Source organism: Vipera ursinii (assembly GCF_947247035.1).
Source record: "Vipera ursinii genome assembly, chromosome: 2".
Classification (NCBI taxonomy): domain Eukaryota; kingdom Metazoa; phylum Chordata; class Lepidosauria; order Squamata; family Viperidae; genus Vipera; species Vipera ursinii.
Window position 1 is genome coordinate 73,359,176 of NC_139513.1, and position 17,525 is coordinate 73,376,700.

Genomic DNA, 17,525 nt, shown 5'->3' on the forward strand with positions numbered 1-17,525 from the left:
TTGTTCTGGGTCAATTCCACCCTTCTAGGCTTTGAAAGGTGATGTTGCCTCATGAATATGTCTTTAATACTCAGGCCTTTGATACTTATTCTTTTAATACTCAGATGACACTAAAGTCTCAAAGTAAGGTAACATACAACTTTTGCCCTTTTCCAAACATTCCTGCACTAATTGGGATGTGGTGCTACAGTACTTCAGTATGCTTGCTCCTTTTTTAGTTCCAGGTAAAGCTCCAAACTCCAGGCAGGGCTTTCACCAAGATCTGCTGCTCACTGTAGCTTGTGGTCCTGGAAGTTGAATGGTTGGGTCTGGGTGGGAGTCCAGATGTCTGCTCTCCATCACTCAACTTCAGCTTGAAACAACCCTCCCATGACTCAACAACCTAGCTTGTTGGAGAAAATGTATGCTGCAATAAAGTATTTTGTACACATTTGCTACCCTGTGGTACATCCAGTCCTTGGAAAGCCAAGAAACCTCACAAGTGGTGGTAGCGTTAGGATCCAGGTCTGTGGTAGGATACAGGACTCATATTTGGGGAAAGGGTGCATGGGAACCAAGGCAGTGATAGGATCCAGGACTGCAGATCAAGTAAATGTATGAATGCATTTCTGAATGTATGAGGGAAGGGAGATGGGGTGTTTCTGCCTTTTCCAAAACACAGGCTGCAACCCCAACTTCATTTTTCACATCGTATATGTATATGTATACACACACACACACACACACACACACACACACAACACACACAGAGAGCATAGATTTCTATAAGAGCACTACAGTGTTTGCACTTTTATTTACAGTCCCTTTCCTAAGGTGCCTAGTATAAAATTGGGCTTGTTCATAACAACCTCATATAAGGTGTTAAGGACTGGTGGACTACTAAGAATTTAAATCCTTTCCATTTCCTGCTGAAGAAGCTTCTTGGATGAGAAGTGAAAGATCTTCAAGAAAAATCAAGAAAGTCCACTAGCAGTTTGAAAAAAGCACCTTTGGGACATACCTCATATGAGCTAATATTTTCATTCAATTCTTTATTGTTGTCCAATATCCGGTTAGTTAAGCAGTCAGTTGCATCTGCAGTTAGTGAGGCACTCAGACTGCGTCAAAGTGTGTGTTGCCCTAGTGTACTTCCTTTACACTTAAATTGCATGTGTCATTTGCTGGCCATTCACAGAAAGACATGTTTCTGGAGTTCTTCCTAGCCTTTTTATTTTTTACCACCTGGAATAATTTAGCGCAGAGGTTCTCAAAAATTTTGGTTCCTAGTGCCCGTAGCAGTTCTCATATTGGGTACTGCCAGGGCTTTTTTTCTCATAGAACGCTCAGAACGGAGTTCCGGCACCTTTTTTGGATGGAACCTTGTAGGGTAGGCAAGGCAGGTTGTGTGACATGTGAGTTCCGGCACCTTTTTCTTTTACAAAAAAAGCCCTGGGTACTACAGTGGTTTGTGAAGAATTAGAACAGTTAAGCAGTTAAATATCCCATGGCACCTCTGTGAGTTCACACAGCTTAGGAACCACAATTTTATTATCATCCATAACCTTGACTAGTTGGCTCATTGCCCACTCAAAAGTCAAGATCATTGGTGAGCAAATTAAAAGCACTAATTTCAACCCAAATGCTTGAGGAATTCAACTTCATTTGCCCCTTTAATCCTAGTCTTTCTTTTCTGTTTTTTAACCAGTTAATAGTTGATAACAGGACAGGTGTTCTCGTCCCATGAGCATTACGTTTACTCAAAAGTTTTTAATGAGGCATCGTTAAAAAACATTTTGAAAACCCAGATATTCAGGCCAACAGCGGTATACACACTTGTCTGTTTTTTTTTTTAAAAAAGGTTGGCAACGCAAGATTTATTTTTGCAGAATCCATGATGGTTTTTGTTAAGCAAACTTTATACTACTTTGCCTTGTATACATGGGAAGCCAGCACAGGCTTCCCTAGAACTGCCCTAGGGGTTCATTTTAAAAATTGATGGGACATTGGCTACTTTCTAGTCCTCTGGCACTGAGCCTGATTTGAGTGCGAGATTATGCATTCTTGGCTAGAAAGTCAGCAGTTTCATATTCTTCAAATAAAGAATTCTTGGGTGCATACCATCAGGACCTGGTAGTCACAATACAGTTTTTCAAGATGTCCTGGAATATTTTCTATCAATATATGCATCTCTATACATTATTGACCAGTTAATTAAATGAAGGATTGGCATGTCTCCGTCTGCATAGTCCATAAATCAGTGGGGATTTATGCTGTATAGATTTTACATATGGGATGATGAGGGAATAATTTTCTCCTTAATTTAAATTGTTCTCATTTCATGCAAATAACTAAGTTTGATCCTTTGTCCTTGTAATCTCTAGGTTACTTGGGGTGAATTGACTGCAGTGTTGTGCATGAAAATAAAATTAGTAACTGACCAAACTTCAATTTAATCTATTCGACAGGGCGACCCACTCCAAAAGATTTGGGCAGTTCATAATATCCACAAAAAGCTGTAAAATAGCTGAAACCATTAAAACCTACATAAACAAGCAGCCTGGATTAAAACAACTAGAATGACAAATGGTACAAACAGTACAAAAATATGACAGGGGCCCAACCAATACATTACAATCACATTAACTCCTCTCCTGGGAGCCAAGCGAGGTCTTAAGGACTTTCCAGAAGCCCAATGCTTAGTTGATTAAAAAAAAGAATGTAATTCTGTTTAATTCTGCATAATGTTTTAGGGTTGAACAAAGTAGTAGTCATTTGTGTCCTTATTGTTGTTAGAAAAAACATGGCTGTGTTCATGAAGACATCAGGAATCAATAACAATGTATAAGGCACTTTAGTAATAGAACAAACATTAAAAAATCTGAACTATCAGAACAGCTGCTACCATATCTTATTAAATGTGTGTCTCCCTACAAGTTACCATCTTAGAAAAAGGAAGTAATTATTTTTTCAACATCACAGTAGTTCTCTGGATTAGTTGCAGGGAAACAAATTTCACATGACGTGCTAAATGTCATGTGGTTTGTTTGTTTTAGGATTAGCATGTTGGGCAATTCAGTCATTGTGTTCTTTAAACCATGCTTATGACTTAATATATTTTGCAAATGCAGCAAATGGTTAAAGAAACCTTGGCTTAGTGGATTGCAAAACTCTAACTTTCTACTATTTAGGATATCATATCTGCAGTTATTTACCAAGGTAGAAGCTGAGATTTTGAGCCGTGAGTGCATATTCTGTCCTGTACTAAATTCTGGTCTGTATTTTATAAAGCCTGTAATGAACAGATGTCAAGAAACAATAGCACTTATGTCCGTGTCCTTTGAATGTTGACATTTACTTACCTCCGCTGTTTGCTGGAGGTTAATAATTCTGTGTGGCATGGGTACTAAATCATGTTTTGGCTATGTTGTGTCTCGCTTTACCCATATCTTGAGAAGGCTCTATTGTTCTCCTATTGAATTGGCAGGTATAAATTTGAAAAGCATTTTATTTTCTCTTCTTCCATATTTCATGACATACCAGTAAAGTGTGTCACTATATTGTGGGAGCCAGCAGAAAACAATGCCAATCTAAAAAATTACTAACCATACTTCTAACCAGTGCTTTTTTTCTAAAAAAAAAAAAAAAAAAAAAGGTTCCGAAACTCAGAGGTGCTGTCACTTTTGAAAGCCAATAGGCCCGGGGTCAGCAACCTTGGCTCTTTTATGACTCGTGGACTTCAACTCCCAGAAGATGTTACATAACATAACATCAACTGGAAGATGTTAAACTGTCCTTCTGTTTCTTTCCTTCCCAAAAATTGTGTTAATGAGTCCTCTCTAAGCTCTGCTGATAAGCTTGTCCTGGGTTGTTTTGCTGCAAAATGGAACTGTTTGCAAGTTGCAGTTGAGACAGCCCATCTCATTTTAGATATGTCACATATAATTGAAGATTGTGATTAGTTGCGTGTGCACGTTCAGCAAGTGTGATGTACTATATTTGTGCTGGCATTTCTAGGCCTCTTTCCAATCACATCTAGAAAAATTTGTAACAAACATTGGAATTCTCAAGGCCATGTTTGGTATTTCCCAGCAATCTGTTACTGGAAGGAAAAAGCAATCCCTGCTGCGTTACTGATCCCAGAGAAGCATTTGCATATATGCAGGTATCCTTAGGGTGCCATAGTTATGGATGAGAAATATTGGTTGCAAAGTTGGCATTTCTGGATGTAATACAGATATTTTGGACTTATTTTTGTTTCTTTGCATGTTTGATATTTTTAAAAAGGCATATGCTACTGACTACGCTTATGCACATATGTAACATCTTTTGCTAGGATACATGACCACTGCTTGTCCAGAATGTGAAAAGTGAAAGATTGTGACTAAACAAAATTTTAATGTACAGATAATACCACCAGAAATTATTTGTTTTTTTAATAAATGCTGTTATTGACGTTAAGCTCACCATGGAAAACATCGTATATTGTTATGCATATACTAGGTTAATTATTTAAAGACTGAAGTGCAACATAACTAGATTCTAAATAATCTATTTTTCAAAACACACAACAGTCCAAACAGTAAAAGTAAAGTCCAAATTAAGAATATTTCATTCTTAAGAATTGTTTAATTTAAAGTGGCTTAGTTGTAATAGAATAGATGGTTATAGATTCAAAATAGTTTTCAAGAGTATGTACAAAAGATACTATTTTTTCTAGCATCAGCTAAATTAGACATATTACATTGAGAAAAATGTTTCTCATTTCTTTCCTGTTACCTTTATTGATTTCATTGCAGAGATGTTAACATAGGAAATAATTATTTTGTTATCTAATTTTACCTTCCATAAGACAGAAGCAGTTGGAAAATGTGAGGTTCTTTCCTGTTGGCTTTTTTGAATTAGCTGTTTTAGATTCTAAAAGTTTAGTTCCTAAAGAAGTAACCTTGTAAATAATTTTAATGTCCTCCTCTAGTGCAGGGGTAAGCAACCTTGGCTCTTTTATGACTCAAGGACTTCAACTCCCAGAATTCCTGAGCCAGCATGGCTTAGTTTGGAAACCTCTCTCTTTCCCCTCAGCATGGCTGGCTCAGGATTTCTGGGAGTTGAAGTCCATGAGTCATAAAAGAGTCAAGATTGCCTACTCCTGCAATAGGTTTTCGAAAGCCAATAGAGGGAGCTTTTTTTGCAAAAAAAAAAGGTGCCGGAACGCCGTTCTGAGCATTCTATGAGAAAAAAAGCCCTGCTTCTAACCTCCATTCTGCCTGATAACTACACTAGGTAGAAGTTCTGTCCACACAAAAACCAGTTGGAAGGAGAGGCATAGAGTAATAACCTTCTGTTTTGATGCCAGCTAGCCATCATCCCACAGAGTGATCACTCCCTGGGAAATGCAGAATGGCACTTTCTTCTATCACCTGCTCTCTCCTCTTCTCCTGCCACCCATGGTATGAAAGGCAGGGAGAGAGAAGACTCATCTGGAGATCTCTTCCCCATCTTTTTTCAACCACCTATGGCAAACTTCCCCAGCTTTGTTCCCTTCTCATCCAGTGCCAGCTGCCAGAGGAAAAAAATGCCAATAATCACTCTCCCTTAGACTATGGTGGGACAGGCTTGGGTAAGTGTGGGTGACTTCCTAGAAGAGAGGATTTAGGAGAAATTGCCCGAGTGATAAGCTACTGGTATGGTAATGGCTATAAAGGGCAACTACTACAGTAATGACCAGAGAGAGAAAGGCAATACCTACAGTGGTGTATGAATTGAGACATTGCTTATGGTGCAATGAAGACCTATAGACAACACTGCTTATGCCACAAGTTGTAAACATCACATCTGATGCAGAGCAAAGGGGGGAAAGGTGGAAATTACTCTTGCAATGCACCAGGAGTATTTTCACAATCCCGAACCTTTTCAAAAGAGGGATAATTGTAATTGAAGATGCCTTTAAAAAAGCACATACCTAAATTAGTTGGAATCACTAGCTTAACTCTGATGGGGAATTCAGGTTTGACTCCAGGAACAGCTGCATCCTTCTCTTAATAAATTATTTCACATATTGTTTCAAGTTGAAATGTGATCGTTTTGGATTTGGCATAATGCGATGTGTGAATCTAGCCACTGTTTTTAGATCAGTCTTCTCTAGGCTTGACATCATACAACAGTCCTGAAATTGTAGCTCCCAAAATTTCCAGCTGTTAGGAAAAGATGTTTTCGGGCTGTTGTTGCTATAACATAGTATCAGTTTAAAATTTCATATTCTCTTGAATTATTCATTATTAATTGAGTAGCTAAACATTTATTGACTGGAATTACACGCTGGCTTGGTTTTCATTGGAGCAGCATGGTGGCTTAGCTGTTAAGATGCTGGGCTTGTCAGCTGGAAACACCTGAGCACCATGCAACAGGGTGAGCTCCCATCCTCACCCCAGCTCCTGCCAGCCTAGCAGGTTGAAAGCATGCAAATGTGAGTAGATAAATAGGTACCACTTTGATGGGATGTAACCGTGCAACGTGACAGCATGCTGGCCACATGACCACTAAAATGTTATTGAACAGCGCTGGCTCAGTGGCCTTGAAATGAAGATGAGCACTGCCCCCAAGAGTCAGCAACAACTAGCAGAGTAAAATCCGCAGGGATTCCTTTACATTTTTGTTTTGTTTTGTTTCCTTTGGGCAAATCTAGTCATTATGGTTATAAACCAGGTATTACTAGTTATTCATCAGAAAATATTTCTGTACTGCTTTTTTATTACAGGGAATCACAACACATTTTTGACCGCCTGCATTTTTTACATCAGCTTAATTTGTGTGAAACCAACCAATTGTATTCCAAAAAAAAAGCACAGTTTAGTGTAGCATGTTGTATAAAGGCAGGCAACTTGGTTATACTCTCTTAAGTCATAAATAGTAGGGTTCACAGACATCAATAACTGGGTTCACATATTATCCTATGCCAAAGTCAAACAAACCATTTTCTAGGTTAGCACAATGTGTATGGACCTTGTCAATAGGCTTGTTAAAAGTCAGACAGATCACTATATTTTGGTACTTGCTCTATACTCCCAAATTCCCACTGATTAACAAAAGAGTCCGGAGAGTCTACAAATGTCTTTCTTCCCAGTTATTATTGTTAACTACTGGCAAATGTTAACTGCAAGCAAGTAATTGTAAGCACTTTAACAAGTTGTTAAGGAAACAAACACCTTGGTTTGTATGCAATGTGTGTAGAATTTCACAGCACTTCAACAACACAAGCACTTCCCCATATCCTGGGCCTAGAAATTCTAATTCAAAGTCTGTTCAAAATTGTTTCTAGGCTATTTTGATCATTAAGGAATCAGTATACTATGAAAATCGACACATTTATGCAAAAGAAACTGCTGTATTAGCCAACCAGTACTCTGCTTCCAGCCTAACTTGGCTCCAAAGATTTGCATCTAAGCATATTGTTATTATGGTTCATCAACCAGTCAGCAGATGTTTAAACTGAATTTAGCATTATTGAGTGCTTGCCAAGGACCTGGTATAGGCAGATATTGTTTGGTGGTTGTTGTTGTTGTTGTTGCTCTTGTTATTATTATTAGATTTTTATCCTGCCCTTTTTTACATATAACTCAGGGCTGCAAACATATGTAATATTCCTTCTTGCTCCTATTTTCCTTCTCCATACTTCAAAGAAAAAAAAAAGTATTTTAATGGTGTTTCCCCAGGCTTCCCTGCTCCACTCCATTATCTGTATAAATGCTGCTGCTCATACACCTGTAACACTATTCAGCACCTTTGCAAGGCAGTTTAACAGAACACAGGAAGTGGCAGGCACACATGCAGGATTCCCTCCCAATAAAAAAAGTAGACCATTCATGTGCCAAGTGCACGTAAGCTGCTTAGAAGAATCACTTCTACCATAATAATGGTCATGGCTGCTTCCCAAATGACTAAAACATTGGGAATATAGCACCGTGTAACATTTTACAAAGCATCAACTAAAGCAGTAACTAAAGAATGGAGAGCTCATTGTAATCCTTGGTCCTATCCAAACTCCTATCCAAAAGTATTCTCAAAATGTGTTCTCATAAATCTTATCACCCTCATAAGCTACCGTAGCTCTAGGCAGTGGAAAGAAGTGAACTTTTCCATAAGCTGCTGACCACAAGCCGGATGGAAAGGATGGGAATGTTCTGTTTCTTACAACTGTGGGAAGAATCCAGAGAAAGAAATATTTTGGGGGATATTAAAAGGAAGAATATATTTCCCCAAAGGAATAATGGAGAAGATCTTTAAAAAGACAGAAACCAGCCCCAGCCCCTCTCCCCAAGCAGAGACTAGGCAGAGGCCAGCTTTTAGAAATGAAGATGTAATAATCCATTCAGGAGGGTTGGAGCCAGGAAGCTATTAGGAAGACAAAGACACAGGAAATACAAAGCCTCAAGCAGGAACAGGAAACAACCTCAAGAGCCCCAGAAGGTATAAAAACCCACTACTCCCTGCTACATGTGGTGATTTTTCCCAGAGCCATCTTTCTGCCTGGCTCTCCTCTTCAATAACTTGCAACCTTCTTTCTAAAGCAGTCTCCAATTTATTTATTCCCAGCTTGGACTGGACCCTGATGAAGATTTTTCTTCCAACACAACCCTGATAAAAAGGAGAATCCAAACTCACTTTTCTCAATTGCAAGTATTTATTTCTCTGAAACTGAATCCAACCCAATCTTTTGTCAGGGCTGCCAAGTAATGTTCTGGGTTTTTTTGTTAGGAAAACCCCAACGTGGAAATAAGAAAATAGCTGAACGGGGAATGAGGAAGTGCTCAAAGTTTTTTTCAGCAGTTGTTAGGCCACATCATCAGACTAGCAAAAGAGACATTATTTGTATAATTGCTAAATAGAATGTAAAATTCTATGGCTATAATATGAGCTAAGCTACCGCCCTTTTCTCCAGGGCTTAAGTTGAGCTCGGGCTCACTCCAGAATCTATTTTCAAAAACAAAGGTGATGTCAGGACCCACCTCAATCCACATCTTAGGAAATAAGAACTCTTGGATGCAAGTTTAGTCCAAAAGGAAAATGTTTACTAGGATGGAATCGATTGTGGCAATACAAGACGGAATCTAACAAAGTTACATTTCAATCCTATATAAAGCATTCCCATTTCAACCCCCTCCCCTCATCCATTTGGTCAGGCTCTCATCATTTGCTTAGGTGTCAGGCCCTTCCGTGGGAAAGGGAACTCCCCTTGGTTTTATGGTTATTGCTTTCCTTTTCAGTTGTAAATGAAGATGCGATCCAGATCTGTCTGTCCCCCTCCCTCCCCCAGTTCAAACGTTCCCTGTTGTTTGAAGATCGCCTTAAGTAACCATCCTCTCCCCCCCCCTCGGAGAGATGGCAGAATCCCCAGAATAAGCACATTGTTCTACCTATACAATTATGGAATGTGATATAAATGGATTCTGACAGGTGAGTTTACAATACATAAACTGTAGGCATGGAGAATGTCTTTTGTTTCATCAGTGTAATAGTCCTCAGAACAACCCATCGAAAAGTCTTATTACTTCTTAATAGCTTAAAAAAGTCTTGGAGGGAGAGGTACAGCCAGGCTGGCAAAGAAGTCATTGAATCCTCAGAGCAAGACCTCAGCACATAGAATGGGGAAGCTGGATCTCTATGGCTTAATTCCTCTTGGAACTTGGTGGAAGCTGATGCTAGTTGAACACCCAAATATTCCTTCTATCACCTCCCTAGCAGCATAAAGTTGGAAGGGGTCATTTAGGCTCCTGAGTCTAATCTGCCCCACCCCCGTACGCAGGCTTGCCCTCATTCATTCCTTACTAACATTTCATAGCATTTCCTGTGGAATAAAAGTTCACTGTCAAATTCCCAAGCCCTGTGGGTGCTGAATCGCAGGGACACAGGGGCAGAAAACTGAACTTAGCTTAGAATTAGGTTTGCACATGGGAAGGACCTTAAGGTTAATGGTCCGGGGTAATGAGAACATGTCGAAGCTGATTAAAGTGCATCACCCAACTGTTGTATTCCTGCAACACACAGCAAATAAGTTTCTTTTATTCAGTCAGGTTATCAGGAAACAAAACTGCTGGCAATTCTTCAAATGCTATGGACTATGATGAAAGCTGTGGTTCTATATTCTTCAGTGATCTCTCAATGGTCTGTTTTTTAAAAAAATTCAGGTAAATGGACAGTCCCTAAATCTGGATATATTTTACTTTTCAGCATCATTCAGGGCAAACAGGGATTTCTTGAGCAATGTTATAAACAATATCCTTCAAATAGCCAATAATTATCTTACAGCTGTCCCACTATTGAATATACTCCACTAATTACTGCAAACTTGCTTTGTTGGAATGTAAGAGGCTGCTATATCCCAAAAGGATTACACTGTTGTTTTTTCTTCTAAGCATAAAGTAGAGATTAGGTTCCTTTGAGTTGAGCTTGTCTCTTAGTGATTACATGGGTATGTCCACATACATCGTTTTCTTAGCAGCAGTTTGAAAGTGAGTTACTTCCCTTAATTTCCATACACAACCTATGATGCAAAGCTGCTTTTTGGAAATGAACCCAAGACACTGCACATCCAAATTTTGCACAGTGAAAATAACCAATACATTTTATAAAATTATTTTCAAGGATCAGATCCTCTGGTCTAAGATTATGGTATCTGAACAAAATTGTACTTTTCCCCTGACACAACATATCCTAAATTATTTTCAGAGGTGGTATATGCATAATATAAACAATGAAAATAGGTTTTATGACACCAGATGGCATAGGAAAGGCTTATGGTTACAGCTTTTCTTTGGGCTAAGTTTCATGGATCAGTGATTTTTAAAAAATCCAAACCATTTATGCCTTTTATCCAATGAAACTGTAAAATCTATTTTAAAAAATGATTACATGATTATTCAAATTATATAGCCAAAGCTTTAATTTATGTGAAGTAGTGACTAGTTAGTTAATGACTTATATGGAGAGGTCTTGAGTTCAAAGGTTGAGTGAGAAACGTGTGTAACTATAAGATTCTGATTCTCAGTAAATTTAATTCTAGAATTATTATCGTGGTTTGCCACATAGTCAGCCAGATATTTAGACTGGATTTGGCATTTTTATCACTTGTGAAGTTTTTCCCAAATACCTGGGAGAGGCAGATGTCGTTTGATGGTGTTAATTTTATTGTTGCAGGATGTAAGCTGTTCCAAGTAAAGATGCCTTTTGCAATTGACTGATAGTTATTTTGTCAATGCTGATTGTGTTCAAGTGGTGCTCCAGTTATTTTGGGATTTTACCCAAGGCGCCTATTACTGTTGGTACTATTGCTTTCTTTTGTCACAGTTGTTCTGTTTCTATTTGCAAATCTTTGTATTTTTTTATTTTCTCCAGCTCTTTCTCTTCTGTTCTGCTGTCTCCAGGTATTGCAATGTCCTCAAGCCAGATATTTTTGTCTTTCTTATTGTTAATTGTTAAGTCTGGGGTGTTATGTGGTAGGTACTTGTCTGTTTGAGTTTTAAAGTCCCAGAGCACTTCAACATTTTCATTTTCTTTTACTTTGCCTTTTTTGTGGTTCATTAGTTCTTGCCAACAGGCAAATAGTGATTTTTGCAGATATTCCAATGCACCGTTGTCGCTATTTTGCCCTGCAATCTTCTTGCAGCAGCTAACTAGATGGTCCGTTGTTTCTTCAGCTTCTTTGCAAAAGGCAGCATTTGCGGTCTGTTCTTTTCAATTCTGGCTTTGTATGCATTTCTTCATAAGACTTGGTCATGCACAGCCAGAATTAGCCCCTCTATTGTTTTCTTCAACTGTATTGCTCTGCTCTGAGCCATTGCCAGGTCTTGTTGTTATTTGCTTCGCCTACTATTTTTTTTCTAACACACTGTCCATTTAATATTTTGCCTTGACATGTCTCTTTTCATTTGGTGATACTTGTGGGACAGTTTGGTCTTTCCACTACTCAGTAAGCCTTCCTGGTATACTACTTTCAGTGCATCTTCTTCACTATCCTTTAGCTATTCTTCCAGTGCACTAACAACACCCTGAACGAAGATTATAACCACCTGGAAATGCGCATCCGGACTGTGGTTATCTGAATGGTTAGATTCAATACTAAATGCAGAATTGCTGTTTCAAAACCACAGACATGCAATATTAGAAAATTCAAGGGAACTGAATATATTTACTGAGACTTGCTTCACCTTTGTAATTGATGCTTTGAATTGGATTTGTTAATTTGGCCCTTCCTCTGTTGGAAAAATGTTATTAGAATTGCTTCAGATTATTAGTGGTGAGTTGTCCCAAGCTCAAGAGATAAGAAAAACAAATAAGGTGGGAGATGTTATGGAACTTAAAAGTTTAATAAATGGAAATATAAAATAATTCCTCTGAAAATGAAGAAATTGTTTTGCCTGTAAAATTATCTTAATGCAGCCCAAATTCTAGCATACTGTATGTAATTGTGAAAAGTGTACATTGCTACAAGCATGACATGGTCAAGATTAACATAAGGTTGTATGTTGTGTAATTGTGGTCTTTTCAGTGACCTAAATTCACTGGGATACTTAAAGAATTTTCACACGGTGCAATTTGAAGCATATTTACTTAGATGTAAGTGCCATCAGAGCTGGTTCTAAGCCCAGGCAAACCTAGGCAGCCGCCTGGGATGCCCAATTTTAGAGAACGCCAAAACTGAAAAGATTTCCACGTTCCTTCAGAATTTTTTCTTTATTTGCTTTTCAGAAACATTTATCCCAAAGTCATTTGAGTGGTAGTGAACAGCACATTAACGACAGACATCATAGCCTTTTCTGCTGCAGCACCTGCCCTTTGGAATATCCTACCCTCTAGGTCGGGGGTTCTCAAACCTGGCCACTTTAAGACTTGTGGACTTCAACTCCCACAAGTTTTAAAGCGGCCAGGTTTGAGCTCCCCTGCTCTAGGGCAAGATCTGCCCCCATCTTCCTATCCTTCTGCAAGAGCCTGAAGAGCTGGCTCTGCCAATTGGCCTGGGGATCAAATAGGGGAGTTCCACACTGGAGGGGACTGCTAGATTGATGGCAGACTCTCCCTGCCCCCTCCCTTGCTCTCTGCTCTCCACCATCCATCTATCCACCGAGGTGCAGGGAATGCTATCAGATTGGTATATTTATTCTCATTGTGTTCCTTTGTCGTCGTTTATTTTATTGTTCTATTATTCTGTTTACACACCTTTCATTTTTCTTCCTTTTTATTACTGTAAGTCGTCTAGAGTAGCCCTGCAGTGAGACAGGCAGCGAATAAATTTAATAAATAAATAATAAAATAAAGAAGTGACAAGTCACAAAAAGGAAATTATTATTACAGCAAAGGAACTCAGGAAGCTAATTATGCAATGAAGCAAGACAAAGGTCTGTTAGGAAGCGACTGAGCGAGTCACATGACTTAGCTTATCAAACGGCATACTGCATGCATCACTGCACCTGTTCAAGGGTTAAATATAATTTTACAGAATTATTGTCATATAACAACAATGGCTGCTGCTGTAATTAAAATTGTTTATAGCGATTCACAGTAAATAGAGTGAAAATACCTGAGACAAGAAAAACATTTTGAAAAACTTTGGGGGAAAAAAGAAACAAGAAGACAACTTTTTGAAATTCTTAACAAAAATCAGAAAAGGAGCCAAATCTTGGGGGGCGGGGGGGCAGAATGCGACTTTGCCTAGAGCACCAAAATGTCTATTGCTGGCCTTGGTTCCATTCAGTTCATTGTGACTTACAATAAATTCTGTGCTCAATCTGTGCTTAATTAAAGCCAAACTGTCTCTTGAAACCGCAAGAAGATACTGTGATCCAAAAATTACATAGGAAGTGGGAAGAATTTTCTCTGTTGTGATTGTTGCAGAAGTTGCACTAGTAAAATTCAAATAAAAGACTTATATATATGTGAGTATTTGTGTACATGTACATATGGGTGTACATCCATGTAAAAAGAAAAACAGAAACCACAGTAGCCCTTAATGAAATTAAACCCATAATTAAGCATTCAGGGAGACTTCAGTATTTGTACCTCTCATATGATCTATTCATATATTTTATTATTGAAGTTTTAATTGTTTATAATCAAGCCCTTGGAGTAAATGAAAGATGAGTAATATAATACCTTTCTCCTTGACGTGTGTGTGTGTGTGTGTGTGTGTGTGTGTTTGCATGCACGCCTCTGAGTCAGTGTTAACTTTTGGTGGCTGCTTGAACTAGTCCCTGCAGTTTAATTGGCAAGATTTTGGAAGTGGTTTGCCATTGCTTCCTTCCTAGGGGTTGAGAGAGAGGTTACACAGATAGCAGTGTACCTTTGTACACTGGTGCCCTTATGTCTATACCAAACTGACTTCTCTTCCCATCCAAGAGAAATATGTTTGGTAAATGGTAGTCATATATGTTTCAAATGAATAGACATGGAAATAAATTCAGACAAGATAAGCCATATAAATGTATTAGAAAAATATACAGTATATACAGTCATGGCCGAAATTGTTGGCACCCCAGAAATTTTTCCAGAAAATCAAGTATTTCTCACAGAAAAGTATTGCAGGAACACATGTTTTGCTATACACAGGTTTATTCCCTTTCTGTGTATTGGAACACAACAAAAAAGGGAGGGAAAAAAGCAAATTGGACATAATGTCAAACAAAACTTCAAAAATGGGCTGGACAAAATTATTGGCACCCTTTCAAAATTGTGGATAAACAAGATTGGTTCAAGCATGAGATGCTCCTTTAAACTCACCTGGGGCAAGTAACAGGTGTGGGCAATATAAAAATCACACCTGAAAGCAGATAAAAAGGAGAGAAGTTCACTTAGTCTTTGCATTGTGTGTCTGTGTGTGCCACACTAAGCATGGACAACAGAAAGAGGAGAAGAGAACTGTCAGAGGACTTGAGAACCAAAATTGTGGACAAATACTGTATCAACAATCTCAAGGTTACAAGTCCATCTCCAGAGATCTAGATTTGCCTTTGTCCACAGTGTGCAACATTATCAAGAAGTTTGCAACCCATGGCACTGTAGCTAATCTCCCTGGTCGTGGACGGAAGAGAAAAATTGATGAAAGGTTGCAACGCAGAATAGTCCAGATGGTGGATAAGCAGCCCCAAACAAGTTCCAAAGGAATGCAAGCTGTCCTGCAGGCTCAGGGAGCATCAGCGTCAGCGTGAACTATCCGTCAACATTTAAATGAAATGAAATGCTATGGCAGCAGACCCAGGAGGACCCCACTGCTGACACAGAGACATAAAAAAGCAAGATTACAGTTTGCCAAAATGTACTTGAGTAAGCCAAAATCGTTCTGGGAAAATGTCTTGTGGACAGATGAGACCAAGATAGAGCTTTTTGATAAAGCACATCATTCTACTGTTTACCGAAAACGAAATGAGGCCTACAAAGAAAAGAACATAGTACCTACAGTGAAATATGGTGGAGGTTCAACGATGTTTTGGGGTTGTTTTGCTACCTCTGGCACTGGGTGCCTTGAATGTGTGCAAGGCATCATGAAATCTGAGGATTACCAAAGGATTTTGGGTCGCACTGTAGAGCCCAGTGTCAGAAAGTTGGGTTTGCGTCCGAGATTTGGGTCTTCCAGCAGGACAATGACCCCAAACATACGTCACAAAGCACCCAGAAACGGATGGCAAGAAAGCGCTGGAGAGTTCTGAAGTGGGCAGCAATAAGTCCAGATCTGAATCCCATTGAACACCTGTGGAGAGATCTTAAAATTGTTGTTGGGGAAAGGCGCCCTTCCAATAAGAGACCTGGAGCAGTTTGCAAAGGAAGAGTGGTCCAGAATTCCGGGTGAGAGGTGTAAGAAGCTTATTGATGGTTATAGGAAGCGACTGATTTCAGTTATTTTTTCCAAAGGGTGTGCAACCAAATATTAAGTTAAGGGTGCCAATAATTTTGTCCAGCCCATTTTTGGAGTTTTGTTTGACATTATGTCCAATTTGCTTTTTTCCCTCCCTTTTTTGTTGTGTTCCAATACACAGAAAGGGAATAAACCTGTGTATAGCAAAACATGTGTTCCTGCAATACTTTTCTGTGAGAAATACTTGATTTTCTGGAAAAATTTCTGGGGTGCCTACAATTTTGGCCATGACTGTACTTGAATATTTGCATTAGACCAGGGGTGTCAAATTGCTGGCCTGCAGGCCAGACACATCACAAGAAAACTCTGCCCACCCCATTGCCGGCAATGGGGAAAAAGTTCTGATACGTTGCGTGATGTCATGTGACGTCATGAGTTTGACATGTCTGCATTACACTTATATATAGATTTGTAATCATTTATTGTTATAATGAGGTAACCTGTAAGACACCCAGGGGAGATGGGCAGCATAAAAATTTAATAGATAAATAAAATATTATGTTTTGGGGGTCATTTTTTTTAGTTTTGTATTTAAGCTCTTTCTGTGTGTTCTTTTTATTCTTCTCTTTGGGACTATGTATACTATCACAATTATTTTTGGGTTTTTTTTCGTTATTAATTTACAAGCAATAAAAATAACATCACCAATTGCATTCATACATGGCTAATCAATTTCTTGAATTAACCCATCTGCCTGCATTCACAGAATACATGACTAAAGTATGTTGAGCATAATTTTATTTGTTATATAAACTCAGCGCTTATGGATTTTCAAGTTAAAATTGATAATGGAATTTGGAAAAGCATTTTTAAAATTAAGTGCATCTATTTTCAATATAATTGAGATATTCCCCTTTATTCTGTATTTGGTTTCATTGCTATAATAAAGAGAAATATCCAGATGCTCTATGATTCAGTGTTCTTCATTCTGAAATATATTTTATTCCTAATCAGAGTTTTATTTTATGATTACCTATCAGACAAACCTTTCTAATCTAAATGTAAGCTGAAATTCATCAGATATCCTAAATTTGTAATGGCAAGAATACTCCCAGAACAGAATAAAACTCTATTATTTGCAAATAGTTCCTTGACATTGCTGGTCAACGTCTTTGGGTTTCTTTTTTTTATCAAGGCAGCATCTAACATGATCCTAAAACAATTCAAGGTGCCCAGTGTGGGGCTCTCCTCCTCCTAACTCCACAAGCCGATCGCGTATTCTCAACCTGGGTTCCCAACATAATGTTAGACTACAATTCTCAGGCTGGGCAACGAATAAAAACATGGGAACTGTATCCCAGTGTTTGGAGACCTCGGGCTGGGAAAGACGGAGACCAACAGAGCTAGATTTCTCTACTCCAGGGGTCTTCAAACTTGGCCCTTTTATGACTTGTGGACTTCAACTCCCAGAATTCCTCAGCCAGCAAAGCTGGCTGAGGAATTCTGGGAGTTGAAGTCCACAAGTCATAAAAGGGCCAAGTTTGAAGACCCCTGAGTCTACTCCATCCACCTGCTGTCGAATTTAAGTGCCAGACGGCGAAGCGAAGAACAACTGGCGGCGACGAAGGCTCGATTGTTCCATCGATTTTGATTTTAATAATTCCATGTATTGGTCGCAGCCTTCGGAGCGCAGTAAAGGTGTGGCGGGGCG